General features: G+C 39.4%; 1 protein-coding gene across 1 annotated transcript in view; it reads right to left on the reverse strand.

Moving 5' to 3' along the window:
- Positions 1-10,637, reverse strand: part of LOC111956905 (caspase-8) — a 19,467-nt gene extending 8,830 nt beyond the window's left edge. The window contains exon 1 of the mRNA XM_023977607.2: positions 10,530-10,637. The gene's annotated coding sequence lies outside the window, so the exon portion shown is untranslated. The remainder of the gene's footprint in view (positions 1-10,529) is intronic.
- Positions 10,638-12,440: the final 1,803 nt, after the last annotated feature.

Here is a 12,440-nt window from a genome sequence, read left to right on the forward strand (position 1 = left end):
CTTGGCAAGTTTTCCTACTTACAAAGCATGTAGAGGTCTGTAATTTTTATCATAGCGTACACTTAACTGTGAGAGACGGAATCTAAAACAAAAATCCAGAAAATCACATTGTATGATTTTTAATAAATAATTTGCATTTTATTGCATGACATAAGTATTTGATACATCAGACAAAGCAGAACTTAATATTTGGTACACCGAAAACCTTTGTGTGCAATTACAGAGATCATACGTTTCCTGTAGTTTTTTGACCAGGTTTGCACACTGCAGGAGGGATTTTGGCCCACTCCTCCATACAGACTTCTCCAGATCCTTCAGGTTTCGGGGCTGTCGCTGGGGCAATACGGACTTTCATGCTCCCTCCAAAGATTTTCTATTGGGTTAGGTCTGGAGACTGGCTAGGCACTCCAGGACCTTTGAGATGCTTCTTACGGAGCCACTCTTAGTTGCCCTGGCTGTGGTTTTCGGGCTCGTTGTCATGCTGGAAGAACCAGCCACGACCATGCTTCAATGCTCTTCCTGAAGGAAGGAGGTTGTTTGGCCAAGATCTCGCGATACATGCCCCATCCATCTCTCCCTCAATACGGTGCAGTCGCCTGTCCCCTTTGCAGAAAGCATCCCCAAAGAATGATGTTCCACCTCCATGCTTCACGGTTGGGATGGTGTTCTTGGGGTTGTACTCATCCTTCTTCTTCCTCGAAACACGGCGAGTGGAGTTTAGACGAAAAGCTCTATTTTTTTCTCATCAGACCACATGATCCTTCTCCATTCCTCCTCTGGATCATCCAGATGGTCATTGGCAAACTTAGAACGGCCTGGACATGCGCTGGCCTTGAGCAGGGGGACCTTGCGTGCGCTGCAGGACTTTAATCCATGACGGCATGGTGTGTACTAATGGTTTTCTTTGAGACTGTGGTCCAGCTCTCTTCAGGTCATTGACCAGGTCCTGCCGTGTAGTTCTGGGCTGATCCTCACCTTCCTCATGATCATTGATGCCCCACGAGGTGAGATCTTCATGGAGCCCCAGACCGAGGTGATTGACCGTCATCTTGAACTTCTTCCATTTTTCTAATAATTGCGCCAACAGTTGTTGCCTTCCTACCAAGCTGCTTGCTATTGTCTGTAGCCCATCCCAGCCTTGTGCAGGTCTACAATTGTATCCCTGATGTCCTTACACAGCTCTCTGGTCTTGGCCATTGGTGGAGAGGTTGGAGTCTGTTTGATTGAGTGTGTGGACAGGTGTCTTTTATCAGCGTAACGAGTTCAAACAGGTGCAGTTAATACAGGTCATGATGGAAGAATAGGAGGGCTTCTTAAAGAAAAACTAACAGTTCTGTGAGAGCCGGAATTCTACTGGTTGGTAGGTGATCAAAATACTTTGTCATGCAATAAAATGCAATTAATTACTTAAAAATCATACAATGTGATTTCTGGATTTTTGTTTTAGATTCCGTCTCTCACAGTTGAAGTGTACTCTGCTAAAAAATTACAGACCTCTACATGCTTTGTAAGTAGAAACCTGCAAACATCGGCAGTGTTATCAAATACTTGTTCCTCCACTGTATTTAGTTTTGTTGCTTTTTGTGCTACTGCTCTGTTTGTCTATCTGCCTGCTTGCTAACATTTACTTGTTCTATGTTGCGCTGTCTGCTTGCTACATTCTACTTATTTCTATGTTTTTCTATCTGCTTGCTAACGTGTTACTTTTCCTATTTTGCTGTCTGCTTGCTACGTGTTACTTGTCTATGTTTGTTCCATCTGCTTGCTACGTGTTACTTGTCCTATGTTTCTCTGTCTGGCTTGCTACATTCTACTTGTCCTATGTTGTTCCATTGCTTGCTACGTGTTACTTGTCCTATGTTTCTCTATCTGCTTTGCTATGTGTTACTTTTCCTATTTTGCTGTCTGCTTGCCTACGTGTTACTTGTCCTATGTTTGTTCCATCTGCTTTGCTACGTGTTACTTTGTTCTATTTTCTCTGTCTGCTTGCTACGTGTTACTTGTCCTATTTCTCTCCATCTGCTTGTTACTTGTTATTGTCTCCTATGTTTCTCTATCTGCTTGCTACATGTCTACTGTATTGTTATTGTAACAGTTTTTAATAACCTGCCCAGAGACTCGCGGTTGAAAATTGCTCTGGCTGGCTAAACCGGCACTTTTATGAAACTTTGATTATGTGCAACTGTCCCTGTAAAATAAATGGTAACACTTCATTTTAAGGGGTCTTTTTACGGTGTTATTAGACTGCAACAAGTATTGTAGTTAACTGTAACAACCATTAGTTACACTGTAATAACACATGTAACTGGTTGGTAATTTCAGTCTGTAATTACAGAGGTGTCCACAATGATGCTTGTTACGTGCAAATGGGCAGCTTTCCACTAATTCACAAATGTAGTGTTTTGTTTTCTTCTCAGCTGCATCAGATTCAGTAACTGTCACAAGGTGTGACCCTCATGGGATGCGCTAGGTGTCCGGAGATTATATTCAATCGCTCTAATTACTTACCCATGCATGTGCACTGTTGAAAATATCTCTTCACTCAATGTTATTTCTAGTCTGCCCAAAATAAAGCGTACTATCTGGGTTCATTTGGTTACAGTGAAAATTGAAGTGAAAATGGTTAACTTTGCAAGGCCCCTGAACTCTCGTGTATTTTCTGCAGTATGCAATGATATGGGCAGCGACCATGTAACGCTTTTACAACATACCAAAGCTGGTTATCAAGTATCAAATACTTATGTCATGCAATAAAATGCAAATTAATTACTTAAAAATCATACAATGTGATTTTCTGGATTTTTGTTTTAGATTCCGTCTCTCACAGTTGAAGTGTACCTCTGATAAAAATTACAGACCTCTACATGCTTTGTAAGTAGGAAAACCTGCAAAATCGGCAGTGTATCAAATACTTGTTCTCCCCACTGTATTTAGTTTTGTTGCTTTTTGTGCTACTGCTCTGTTTGTCTATCTGCCTGCTTGCTACATTCTACTTGTTCTATGTTGCGCTGTCTGCTTGCTACATTCTACTTATTCTATGTTTTTCTATCTGCTTGCTACGTGTTACTTTTCCTATTTTGCTGTCTGCTTGCTACGTGTTACTTGTCCTATGTTGTTCCATCTGCTTGCTACGTGTTACTTGTCCTATGTTTCTCTGTCTGCTTGCTACATTCTACTTGTCCTATGTTGTTCCATCTGCTTGCTACGTGTTACTTGTCCTATGTTTCTCTATCTGCTTGCTATGTGTTACTTTTCCTATTTTGCTGTCTGCTTGCTACGTGTTACTTTGTCCTAGTGTTCCATCTGCTTGCTACGTGTTACTTGTCCTATTTCTCTCCATCTGCTTGTTACTTGTTACTTGTCCTATGTTTCTCTATCTGCTTGCTACATGTTACTGTATTGTTTACATGTTACTGTATTGTTATTGTAACAGTTTTTAATAACCTGCCCAGAGACTGCGGTTGAAAATTAGCTGGCTGGCTAAAACCGGCACTTTTACTGAAACTTTGATTAATGTGCACTGTCCCTGTAAAAATAAATGGTAACACTTCATTTTAAGGGGTCCTTTTTACGGTGTTATTAGACTGCAACAAGTATTGTAGTTAACTGTAACAACCATTAGTTACACTGTAATAACAACATGTAACTGGTGGTAATTTCAGTCTGTAATTACAGAGGTGTCACAATGAATGCTTGTTACCYTGCAAATGGGCAGCTTTCCACTAAATTCACAAATGTAGTGTTTTGTTTCTTCTCAGCTGCATCAGATTCAGTAACTGTCACAAAGGTTGTGACCCCTCATGGATGCGCTAGGTGTCCGAGAGATTATATTCAATCGGCTCTAATTACTTACCCATGCATGTGCACTGTTGAAAATATATCTTCACTCAATGTTATTTCTAGTTCTTGCCACCAAAATAAAGCGTACTATCTGGGTTCATTTGGTAATCCCAGATGACAAAAAACACYCCATTTCAAGTATTATACACAATGTTTGCCTAGGTACAATGTAATTGCCAAGTGTTATGATTCATTTGAACGAGCTAAATCATGTGTATCTTGAGGGGTACTTACTTGTAATTAATGTTTACTTATACAGTACATTACTCTTCCTGACAACCTGGCCCTCATTTGAAAGGTTCTGGAAGTTTCACTTAATTTTACAATAAGGTACAGAACTTAAGTGAAACTTCCAGAACCTTTCAAATGAGGGCCAGTTTGTCAGGAAGAGTAATGTACTGTACACTAATTACAAGTAAGTACCCCTCAAGATACACTTCATTTTAATGAGCTAAATCCTGTGTAACAACTAGTAATGACATTGTTCTTAGCCAAACATTACATGCACTATACTTTGAAATACTGTATTTTCCCACATATGCCACCGATATTAGATTCCAGTCAGTGAGGTTGACCTACTGATCTGTTTTTACCAGCTCAACCAAGTTAACCCAGATGGTACACTTTATTTTAGGGGCAAGTGCTAGCAACAACACTGAGTGGAGATATCGTTTGAACAGTGCCATTGAGCATAGGCTATAATCTCTCAGACAGTTGATCACAACCTTTGTGACTGTATGCAGCTGAGAAGAAGCGAAACACTAAGTTGGTGAATTTAGCGGAAACCTGCCCATTCGTATCAAATTACTACCAGTAACATGTTGCAATTACACTGTAATAAGTGGTTACAGTTAACTATAATACTTGTTACAGTGTAATTATACATGTAGTTATAGTTATACTGTAATAAGTGGTTACGTTTAACTATAATACTTGTTACAGTCTAATTATACATGTAGTTACACTGTAATAAGGACCCCTTAAAATTAAGTGTTACCAAATAAACTCATTAAAGTAAAGTAAGTCAAGACAAAAGATCTGACCCATATTACCCAACATGTTTATCTTCCATTTGTATCTTCTTAAGAAAGCAAAAGGCATAGCTTCTTCAGGAGATGCATGATCAAAGCAATAAATGAATGACATATCTCTTGCATGTCATCATCAAAATCCTGACGTCTTTAAAGAGACAGTATACCATGTTCAATGTAATGCATCTCAATAGGAATATATTGCTTTTACAACAATGAAAAACCTAATATTCCACAAATGGAATTAGCTTGTATAATAAACAAATATCCAGAGGTAGCTAGAATTCTTATAGACCCAATATAGTCTGTATCTCAATACATTTTTTAAATCTAATTTCTGGTGCTCCTACATTTCAGTCTATGGCTAATATACCCTTGGCTAAGGGCTGTATCCAGGCACTCCGCGTTGCATCGTGCTTAAGATCAGCCCTCTGCCGTGGTATATTGGCCATGTACCACACCCCCTCCGGCCTTAATGCTTAATTATACCATGGCATTGTTGAATACTTGTTTCTGATTGGCTTGAAGGGCATTCTAGAGTGTGCAATCATCTCTGTTTGGAGGATATATTGGCACAGGTGTTGTTAAGCACGAGAAGATGTCGAGGGCTGGCAAACCGTGCCAATGTATCCTCCAAATACCGCCTTCCAGGGCATTATCACTTTTATACAACGGTTACAACATACTCAAATAATGATTGACATATTTTCATTAAAAACGTTATTTTGATTAATTTATTCATACTATTTCATCCTTCCACAGATATAGTCCTGACACAGATCTAGGAATGCTAGCCAAGCCGGCTGGTCGTTCGTTCTATCGGTTCGGTTGCCAGAGATGCGACCCAGTCGTTCAGTCTTTTTGTTCTGTATCAATGAATGTGACCAGTCGTTCATTCTAAATGTTCCCATTGCCATACTGGCTGGAAACGTTCTTAAAACCTCTACCGACGCCCCCTCCGGATCCGGGATCCTCCTCATCAGAAACGCTGACTAACATAGCCTAGCCTAGCGCCACAGGGATATCATATAATATAATTTCATGAATCACAAGTCCAATACAGCAAATGAAAGATAAACATCTTGTGAATCCAGCCAACATGTCCGATTTTAATATGTTTTACAGCGAAAACAGAACATATATTTATGTTAGCTCACCACAATAGTGCAACACACAATGCCATTTTTTCACTGCAAAGATAGCTTTCACAAACCCACAATAGGAGATAAATTAATCACTAACCTTTGAACAACTTCATCAGATGACAGTCTTATGACATCATGTATACAATACATTTATGTTTTGTTCGAAAAATGTGCATATTTATAGCTACAAATCGGGGTTTTACATTGCAGCCATGGTCACAAATGGCACCAAAACAGCCAGAATAATTACAGAGAGCAACGTGAAATACAGAAATACTCATCATAAAACTTTTATGAAAAATACATGTTGTACAGACAAATGAAAGATAAACATCTTGTGAATCCAGGCAACATATCCGATTTTTAAAATGTTTTACAGCGAAAACACAACATATATTTATGTTAGCTCACAACAATAGCCCAAAACACAACGCCATTTTTTCACCGTAAAGATAGCTTTCACAAAACCCACAAAGAGATAAAATTAATCACTAACCTTTGAACAACTTCATCAGATGACAGTCTTATGACATCATGTTATACATTACATTTATGTTTTGTTCGAAAATGTGCATATTTATAGCTACAAATCGGGGTTTTACATTGCAGCCATGGTCACAAATAGCACCAAAATGTCCGGAGAAATTTTAGACAGCCACGTAATCTAACAGATTAACTCATCATAAACTTTGCTGAAAAATACAAGTTGCATTATAATTAAAGATACACTGGTTCTTAATGCAACCGCTGTGTTAGATTTAAAAAATAACTTTAGTACAAAGGACAGCATGCAATAATCTGAGACAGCGCTCAGCCATTCTCCGCCATGTTGGAGTCCAAAGAGTCCACAAAATACGAAATAACATCATAAATATTCCCTTACCTTTAATGATCTTTCATCAGAATGCAGTGCCAGGAATCCTAGTTCCACAATAAACCGTTGTTTTGTTTTAGAATGTCCATTTCTTCTGTCGAATTAGCAACTTTGGCTAGCATGGTGTAACTCACGTGTCCATTAAGATTTTACGCATGAACGAAAAATTCAAAAAGTCATAATAATAGTGACAATAAACTGGTCAAACTCAGTTGATAATCCATCTTTAGGATGTTTTTCAGAAAATATATCAATAACGTCCCAGACGGAGCATTTCTTCGTGTCTACCTAACGCATTGCAGAAAACGATATGACAAACCCAAGTGCGTAGCCAGGTACTACCAATATGGCTGACCTCTCACTCCAACGAGTCCCATCCGGTCCCAGAAAAGGCTAGGAGACTTCATTCCACGTTCTACTGCCTGTTGACATCTAGTAGAAGGCGTATGAAGTGCATACAGAACCATAAATACAAGGCAATTGAATAGGCAATGCCTTTCACAGAGACCCTTTCAGAATTTTCACTTCCTGTTTGGAAGTTTGCCTGCCAAATGAGTTCTGTTTTACTCACAGATATAATTCAAACAGTTTTAGAAACTTCAGTGTTTTTTATCCAATAGTAATAATAATATGCATATCATATGATCTAGGACAGAGTACGAGGCCGTTTAAATTGGGCACGATTTTATCCAAGAGTGAAAATGGCGCCCCTATTTCCAAGAGGTTTTAACCCTTGGTTGATAGCTAGCCAACTACGGCTAACCTAATCGTCAGAGTAACTACAAAGTAGCTGGAATTGTATTTTGTTTTAACTGTTTTCTAGTGACATTTATTTGGATACATCCACAACAATGAGCTAATGATGCACAATTTTGCCTTGCATAGAAAATGTGCTCTCTCGGCAGAACACTGTTTGTTCAGAGGAGCTAGCCAACAACACACTAACACAATCACTTCAAACTGAAGCTGGAAAGACAGCAAACTAGCTGCACTTCGTTTCATTTTACCTGTTTTCTATTGATAGTTCTTTGTATATATCCAGATAAATGATGCTGATTCATGATTTTCGACTGGCTGAGAAAAGCTGCCTGGCTGTCGGTTCATTCCGACATGTTCATTACTATGGGACAGTGTAACGGCTTTCTTCTGTGGTGGACGAAGGAGAGGACCAAAGCGCAGAGTGGTTAGTGTTCATCATTTTAATAACAACAAAAAACGTGAACACTACAAAATACAAAACGTGGGAAAACCGAAACAGTCCTATCTGGTGATAGACACAAAGACAGAAGACAACCACCCACAAAACCCACACATCAAACAGGCTACTAAATATGGTTCCAATCAGAGACAATGACAAACACCTGCCTCTGATTGAGAACCATATCAGGCCAAAAGACAATCCCACAATAGAAACACAAAACATAGAATACCCACCCAACTCACGCCCTGACCACACTAAAACAAAGACAATACAGAATAACTATGGTCAGAACGTGACAGACAGCTAGAGATCGAATTTGAATATTGAAACAATGACAGCAAGTTTTATACATATCTCCACTGTTGAATACTAAATGTTAGTCTAATTTCATTTTATTTATTTAACCCGGTAAGTCGACTGAGAACACATTCTCATTCATAGCAACAACCTGGGGAATAGTTACAGGGGAGAGGAGGAGGATGAATGAGCCAATTGTAAACTGGGATGATTACAGTAGGTGGCCAGATTGGGAATTTAGCCAGGACACCGGGGTTAACACTCTACTCTTACGATAAGTGCCATGGGATCTTTAGTGACCACAGAGAGTCATGACACCCGTTTAACATCCCATCCAAAAGACAACACCATACACAGGGCAATGTCCACAATCACTGCCATGGGGAATTGGGATAGTTTTTTAGACCAGAGGAAAGGGTGCRGCATACTGGCCCTCCAACACCACTTCCAGTCCCTGGTCTCCCAGCCAGGGACTGACCAGGACCAACCCTTCTTAGCTTCAGAAGCAAGCCAGCAGTGTGATGCAGGGTGGTATTCTGCTGGCTAAAAATAATTGTGAGATAATGTCTAGATGCTTTTAATAGTGGAGATGAGACATTGGACTGCGCAATCAGATGGAACAGAGTAAATAGGTATTTTTGTCATGCCCTGATCTGTTTCACCTGTCTTTGTGATTGTCTCCACCCACCTCCAGGTGTCACCTGTTTTCCCCATTAGTCCCCAGGGTATTTATCCCTGTGTTTCCTGTCTCTTTGTGCCAGTTTGTCTTGTTTTGCCAAGTCAACCAGTGGTTTTCCTAGCTCCTATTTCTCCCCAGTCTCTGGTTTTTCCTAGCTCTCCTGGTTTTGACCCTTGCCTGTCCTGATGCCGAATCCACCTGCCTGACCACTCTGCCTGTTCTGACTTCCAGCCTGCCTATCCCTTTGTACTGTTTGGACTTGGACCTGATCACTAAACCCCTGCCTGTCCTGACCTCGAGCKTGCCTATCCCCTGGTACTATTTGGACTTTGACCTGGTTTATGAACTCTCACCTGTCCCTGACCTGCCTTTTGCCTACCCCTTTTGTTCTAATAAATATTGGAGCTCAACCATCTGCATCCTGTGTCTGCATTTGGGTCTGCCTTGTGCCCTTAATTTTAATCTCATAGATTTAGCCGGTGGTAATTTGTGGAATGCGCTTTTAACCAATCAGCATTCAGGATTAGACCCACCCATTGTATAACTCTATCTATATAGGGTCTGTTCTTAATTCAATCTGGAGTGCCAGAGTGCGCTCTGGGCGTTTGTAAATTCTGATTTTTATGTTTGTAAATTCATTGCGTTCGGGAACACACAATGGTGAAGAATTTAACAATTTAATTACGCTTTATTGCCAACGTTTACTGACACCAGCCATATTAGACAGTTGTTCTGCGCTCTGCCTCTGGCACACAGCTCAGACGAGTCCTCTGAAATAGGAGTAGATAACCAGAGCGAATTTACGAACACATCCATAGTAAAGTTGCTAGCGACTTCAGCTGATGTTGAACATATTTCTAGCGGCAAATGTGTTAAATTATAGACATGGTATAAAAGGGATAATTAACTCGGGGCTCTATGCATTCTCTGGAAAATAATTCAACTCAGTGGAAGATCAGTTCCACTCCGCTAGCGTGTCGTGGAACACACCTACCACGTCATTCATTCTCTTCCATAGAACGCTCGTTGATTATCCCTTACTTAACATTCTATAAGTTAATAGTGTAACATTCTAGTGAAAAGTGTAACAGTAACATTCTAGTGTACCATTCTAAAAACAGATTCTAGTGTAACAGTCTAGAAATTAACCACCATGGCTGTGCCATATGCACTCCAGGCCTGTAGTTTTTATATCTGAAAAATGAACGCGTGCCTAAACTAATATCCTTAATTTTAAGACATCACATTAGAGGCTATTTAATTACTGTAATTCAACAGTAATTAAAGGGTTTGTTTTTCTGGAATACTTGTATTGTTTCTTATTTTCGATTAATGAAAGTCAAACTCCACTATAGTCATAATTGCCGACGATATCACAACAAAATAAAGTTTTTTCCCTCTTTTAGTCTACTCAGTTTAGCCTACTCTATTTTTTGTCCTAGACCACGACAACCGTTCCTACCTTGGAGTAAAACGCGGTCTCTCAACTCAATTGATGCCTCTTGAATAGATAGCCTAGCCTGCTATATATCGTGTCACCCTGCTTGTCGTTTAATTTCACTTTCGTTTGTGTCTTATGTAACACCTATAGGATACACATGTGCGCATTCAATGMAGTCACGTTTAATAGGCCGTTCTTGACCAATCGTCGACGCATTATTCCATGCCATGTTATTAATGGACAATATATACCTTATTCTGAGTGTGTAAATTAAAGTCAGTTTACGCGCAAACCTTCCATTGCCACCCCGCGTATACTGGCATCTGTCAACACTACATTTCTGCAAAGACCCGGAAAGTATTTTAGAAATCGCAGTAACCGCCCAGCGAGCCCACAGAAGATATTAGTCAAATTATGTTCAAAGCAAATCCTATATGGAGTATTTTTTATTCCTCTCTCTGTAGACTGTGTCCTATCCATTAATCACGAAAAATACATTTAAAAAAAAAACTTTGTCTACATAAATATATATTCTAAACACAGGAGGTCAGTAAAATATGTGTGTATATTTTCTATTACACGTTTTTCAAGTTAAACAGSATTGCTGAATAATTCAGAGGAATATGATATAAAACACTTCTGCAATCCAACTGTTGGCAAAAGATAAACATTTATTTATAAATGTATAAAATATTTCAATGTGACAACAAAGGCAGGTAAGAAAACGTTATGGTAAAACATTCTGTTGTATGTAGARGGGATAACYTTAAAACATGTAATAAAGTAAGCTTGAAACTATGGGTTGAGATACCAATAAAATGTTATTCTTGCTATGAAACTCCACTTAATTACATAACATGATGATTCAGTGTTCTATCTTCACATTTCAAATACATTGCTATTTTGGTTAAAGTAAATATAGCCTAGTTGTGTTGATTAAGCTGCAGCAATGTCACTGCACTTTTGGTATATCCCTGGTGATATTCAGCATCAATAACATAACATGGCACATTGTCCCAGCTGCCTTATATACCTTAAATGAAACTAAATAARATCAAATATCACATACATGTAAATATAGCAAACTGGTAAATAAAGACACCAACAGTAATGGTGGTTCCTGTCTCATCATTTTAAAAGTGATAAAATTAAAATGTCACCYCTGGAATGTAGCTGGCGTCATATGATTAGGCCTATTCACAGCCTGTGTGGAAGCACCCTGTCATATTACAACCTTCATCTGACAGTAGAATTAGCAAATGGATGGTTGACAGATGAAGGGTTTCATTAACAAATCAAAAGTTCATTATGAAGTATAAGTGATCTCAGCAGGAAAGATGAGTGTCTTGGTCAGGGTGTTTCTGGAATCTGGTGATTGCTTAACCTTCTCATAGCCAATATGTTTCCCATCTTTATCCTTAACAGGAAGTTTGCCGCCCATCTTGCTCACTTCAGCATTGACCAGGGTGATGATCGCATGGATGTCTTTCCCTCTGTAGAGAACAGGAGACAAACACACACACCATAATATAAGTCAACACAACCATTCCACAGATATTTTTAAGATGGCGCCGAAGAACATGGCTGACGTTTTACATTCTCCCAACCAATTGTGCCCCCAAAAAATGTGTTTTGTTAAACTTTAAAAAAWACTTATTGTGTACATAATGTTGCTGCTACCGTCTCTTATGACCGAAAATAACTTCTGYACATCAGAAAAGTGATGACTCACCACAGACTGGAAGAAACTTTTTCCTTTAACGAGTCCGACGAGAAGGATATCCTGCTTTCACTGGAATAGGCCCAGATCCGCGTGAAGAAAAGATGCCGGAAAAGGGGACGCAGATCGGGGATTCTTCTGAGAAGCCGGAGGCAAGCGAGTAAACTCCCAATGCCCTCCATTCTCCTTGCTAACGTTCAATCGTTAGAAAA

The sequence above is a fragment of the Salvelinus sp. IW2-2015 genome, linkage group LG32 (genome assembly GCF_002910315.2).
Source record: "Salvelinus sp. IW2-2015 linkage group LG32, ASM291031v2, whole genome shotgun sequence".
Lineage (NCBI taxonomy): Eukaryota > Metazoa > Chordata > Actinopteri > Salmoniformes > Salmonidae > Salvelinus > Salvelinus sp. IW2-2015.